The 5348-nt window shown below is 34.1% G+C and overlaps 1 pseudogene; it reads left to right on the top strand.

Moving 5' to 3' along the window:
- Nucleotides 1-424: 424 nt before the first annotated feature.
- On the top strand, nucleotides 425-1001 carry LOC103081653 (receptor expression-enhancing protein 5 pseudogene; annotated as a pseudogene).
- Nucleotides 1002-5348: the final 4347 nt, after the last annotated feature.

Genomic DNA, 5348 nt, shown 5'->3' with positions numbered 1-5348 from the left:
AGTTATTTCCTTCCTTCTACTAATTTTTGGCTTTGCTCTTTTCCTAGTTCCTTAAAGTGTGAAGTTAGGTCATTTATTTGAGACTCTTTTTGTTTCTTGAGGTAGGCATTTATTGCTATGAACTTCATTCTTAGAACTGCTTTTGCTGTATCCCATAAATTTTGTGGGCTGGAGGGTAGTGGGGTGTGGGTAGGGGTAGGGTTGGGGAGGGGAGCAGCTGCCTGGCCAGGAGCAGCTGCTCCTGGGGCTGCTGCCCTGAGTGTGGCACTGGCCGCAGAGCACAGGGTGCAGGAGGGAAAGGGGGCAGCATGGGTAGGCAGGGCAAGGAGGGGACTGTGGGGAGGTTGTGGAGGGACTCATCAAATTGTCTGCTTCCCACCCCACCCGCCACCTGGCACTAGGAGCAGCCCCTGGTGGCAGTGTGACAGCCATGTCTGCAGCCATGAGGTAGGGGTTCTACCAATTCCTTCATCAGAAGAATGGCAGTGACTGACTTCTTGAGCAAGCTCGAAGCCAACACCAGCGTGAACTGGAGCTACATGGCACTCAGTGTCATTGGGCTGGTGGCTTTATACCTAGTGTTTGGTTATGGAGCCTCTCTCCTCTGCAACCTGATAGGATTTGGTTACCCAGCCTATGTCTCAATTAAAGTCATAGAGAACCCCAACATAGAAGATGATACCCAGTGGCTGACCTACTGGGCAGTGTTTGGTGTGTTCAGCATTGCCAAATTCTTCTCTGACCTCTTCCTGTTATGGTTCCCCTTCTACTACTTGTTGAAGTGAAGCTTCCTGTTGTGGTGCATGGCTCCCAGCCCTGCCAATAGAGTGGACTTGCCCTACAAGTGCATCATCTGTCTTTTCTTCCTGAAGCACAAGTCTCAGGTAGACAAGGCAGTGAATGACTTGAAGGACAAAGCCAAAGAGATGGCAGATGTCATCTCTAAAGAAGCCAAGAAAGCTGCCATGAATTTACTGCATGAGAAAAAGAAAAGCACCTAAACCACTGACTGAATGAAACATTTCTGCCCTCTCTGTACTTTCCTATTAGAGCTTGGTGTTATATTAGGAACTGTGGTATAATCATTTTAATAATGTTGCCTTGGAAACATTTTTGATATATTAAAAAAATGAATGTGTCGTAAGTTTTTTTGCTTACTTTAACTGTCTAGATACCTAGGGAGCATTTAAATTTAAATTTAATGCAATGGGCAGTGACCAAGTTTTTAGAAAACATATTTTGCCTCTGGGTAGGAAAAGACCTATCATACCATCCTGTAGGAAATATAAACTTAAAATAAAATTATATATCTCCCCCCCAAAAAATTTTGTGGGCAGTTCTAAGGTAAGATGGTAGAGTGAATGTCTTTTATGTATCCTGTGGATGGATAAGCAGGATAAGGACCAAGAACAGATCTACATGTATATGTAAATTCTAACTGCCTTTCAAGACCTGAGAAGCACTTCATTTGCTGTATTAAGTAGCTTTATCTCATTTAATATATGTGTATTCAGCTCAGACTAAGAATCAGAGTATGCTTAAAGCTTTTGCAATATTTTTAGAGATTAAAACTCCAAGGGAGTTTAAGTGCCAACCATATACTACTTCAATCACATTGTTCTGGGCTCTTAACCTATCCACAAGGCAAGAAAATAAAAAAATTCAGAAACAATAAAGAATTAAAAATTAGTAAAATTGTCATTACTCACAGGTGATATGATAGATTACATAGAAAAAGCCTAAGAAATTTACAAAATTTTAAAGCCAAGATATTCATTTAACAAAATTTCAGATTACAGTGTCAATGTACAAAGTCCATTACTTGTACAATGTACAAAGTCCGAATACTAAGAATAAATAACTGAAGTAGGAAAATGAAAAAAAAATCCAATATCCTTACAAACCAAATGAAACAAACTAAGAAAAAAGCTCTAAGAAATAAAATGAAGAATGGGAAAAACTTAGACAATAATTACTGGAATATATTGCAGAGAGACATTAAAGAAGACATTAAAAAAATAAACAAATAAATAACAAAGCAAGCATATCATGATCATAGGTTGGATAACTTGAAATTGTTAGGAAATGAATTCTCAAAAAAACTTATCTACTAAATCAATGCAATCTCTATCTAAATCCCAGGTGACTACTTTGTACAAATTAACAAGCTGATTATAAAATGTTTGTGGAAATTCAAAAGCCCTAAAATAACCAAAACAATTTTGGAAAATAACAAACTACCTGATTTTGTGACATCCTCTCAGGCTATAATATTCAAGACAATGTAATACTGACTTAAGGATAAAGAAATAGAAGAGGAGTGTCCAGATAGACTGACATGTATATGGTCAATTGACTTTAAAGACACTAAGGTCATTTGAAAAGGAAAATATAGTCTTTTTAAAAACTAAAGCTGATATAACTGGTTAACCACTTGGAGAAAAAATGAAGTTGGTTTCTAACTCAGACATACACAAAAATTAAGCAGAAAAGTATACATTATAGGCATAAATGTAAAAGAGAAAATTTCTAGAGGAAATTATGAGAGAATAGCTTTGAATTATGGATGTAGGCAAGGATTTCTTAGAACCCAAAAGCGCCAATAATTTTAAAATGTTATTAATATGACTTTGTCAAAATTTAAAAACTTGCTTTTTCAAAGACAGAAATAAGAAGTAAGGCACATGCTTGTAGAAAATATCAATATTTGCAACACATATATCTATTAAGGAAATTTATACAGAATATATTCTATAAAGAACTCAATAATAAAAACCCAGTTTAAAAAACCAAATGAAAAAGGGGAAAAGATTTGATCAGACAGTTAAAGATATGACATTCAAATGACCAAAAATCACATGAAAGAATGTTGAACATCATTTGTCATGAGGGAAATACAAGTTAAAATCACAATAAAATACCATTCTACATCCAACAGAGTGGCTAAAATAAAGACTGACAATACCAAATGTTGGTTAAGATTGGGAGCCATTGGAACTCCTGTAAATTGCTGTTAAGAATCTAAAATGATGCGGTCATTTTGGACAACAGTTTGGCAATGTTTTATAAAGTTAATCATAAACTTACCAAACAACCCAGCAATGTTCTTCCTAGTTTTTAACCCAAGAGAAATAAAAATATGTCTACTTAAAGAGTTGTACAAAAATGTTCACAGTAGCTTTAATTATAACAATTTTTAAAAATGGAAAGAACTCAAATATCTATCATTAGAAGAATGGGTAAACACATCGTAGTACAGTGACACATGACTTGACAATAAGAATTAACAAAGTACTGATGCAAGCAACAAGATGCATGAATCTTGTTCATAATTCATAATTTTGTTCAAAATTCATAATTTTCACTCAGAATTATGTTTTTGAGTGAAAGAATCCAAACACAAAAGAATATGTACTATATAATTTCATTTATCTGAAGTTTTAGAATAATCAGAACTAAGCTGTGATAGTAAAAATCAGATCAGTGGCTGCTGGGATTGAGGGTGCAAGATATAGCCTGGAAAGAGGCATGGGGAATTTTGGGGGTGATGAAAACTTTCCACATCTTGATTGGGGTGATAGTTATATGGGTATACACATATATTTGCCAGAATACATTAATTACTGTATAGTAAAAATCTTTTGATTTTATTCTTTGTAAATTATGTACCAGTAAAGTTAATAAAAATATGTTATGTAGAAAATAGAAGAAGAGGGAACATGCCACCATTGTGAGGTTATTGTAGCTGATCAATTTTGACATTTTTCTGTTTAAATCTATATGATGAATATGTACTATTTTCTGACTTTTAAAGAAAGTGTTAAAAATTGTAAAATTTTCAGTGGTTCCCAGATACATTTCTGGGTGTTCTCAGATTATACAGTCAAGTTTTTCAGCCACTGAGTACTAAGCACTCCACATCTTCTTTCTCTAGTCAGACATGTGGATGGATAGTCATGTATATTTTCATCCATTATTTGGAGGAAAAAAGTAAGATAAGTGGCCAGAGCAGGGAATTATTGTTTCCTCTACATTTGTGTTCTTCCTTATGTTTCTAAAGCCAATAAACAGTAACAACACCCAAACCTTAAAGATATTTATATCAACTCTCTGGCATAAATATAAGAAATAAGCTTGTTTACTGTTGCCAAAATTTCAATCTTTCTGTTACAATTATTTCCTAAGATACTTGCATTATTTTTAATACACCAGCGTTTTAACGTTCACCCAAAATTCTTCCTGTCTTTCTCAGGTCTGTAGCTTTATTTACATTGGGAAAAGGTATACTCCTAGAAAGAAAATGATTATTTCGATGAATATTTAAGATGTTATCTTTACACATAGGAGGAAAAATATTTCAGATATGCTTCTGGCTCACTGACTGAAGTTCCACGTGAATTGTTCCTTCATTAACTTTGCTGAGATGACAACATTAACAACAAAAGACTTTGGGTTCTGAGTTTATTTACTCTGAAGATAAATTCATGGCTTATCATTGATTTTTTTGAATGAGGTTAAGTAAAATTTAGGTCAATGAAAATTAAAATACGTAACTTCAGAATTACCAAATAACAGCTCTTCAAAACATGAGTACGTAAAGCTGTGAATAAAAGTCAACTCTGTGTTGATCTGTAAGCATAATGTGAGGCCTTGTAAGGATCGGGAAAGGATTTGAAATGAAATATTAAGCTTAAACTGCCTAATTTAAGTTTTATTCAAGAATTGTTCCTAGAAGCATCTGTGTTTTGGAGTTTTCAGACTATATAAATAGACTTCTTTTGTACTTAACTCTAGATAAGCATCTTTAGTGCCCTGGAGTACATATTTGTTACAAGGCTATTTCTTTCTGCTTTGGGTTCTGTATTTCTAGTCGGGTAGCTTTGCCTAGAGGAATTGCATTAACATGGATAGGGCTGGTGATGTAAAAGAAAAGATTTAGATTTGATTGAAAAATGGACTCTGCATGATAGATTTTCTGGTTTGATAAGAAAAGCAGCAGGAGTATATCACTGTAATAACAAATTTAATGCTTTGAAATAAGACACACACTATGCCTAATTTACCAGTTCTGTGATAAAAAAATGCATTCTATTTAATCAGATTTTGCAATATTCTCAACTTATAACTACTTTTAGTATTTGGCACATATAGTACATACAATTTCTTTCTTCCTTTACGGCCATTTTTTCTCCCTTTCCTTTCCTTTTTTCTTTTATTTTTCTTTCCCTTTCTTTTCTTTTCATTCCTTTTTTTCTTTTTTTTTTTCCACTTAGCAAAGCTTTCTCTTTTGAAAGATACATTTCCTTTTTCATAATTTCTGATAAATAAATGTACTGCTAAATTCTCTT

The sequence above is a fragment of the Lipotes vexillifer genome, unplaced genomic scaffold, assembly GCF_000442215.2.
Source record: "Lipotes vexillifer unplaced genomic scaffold, Lipotes_vexillifer_v1.1 scaffold1744, whole genome shotgun sequence".
Lineage (NCBI taxonomy): Eukaryota > Metazoa > Chordata > Mammalia > Artiodactyla > Lipotidae > Lipotes > Lipotes vexillifer.
The sequence above is the reverse complement of the archived record's forward strand: the minus strand, read 5'-3'. Positions and strand labels throughout refer to the sequence as shown.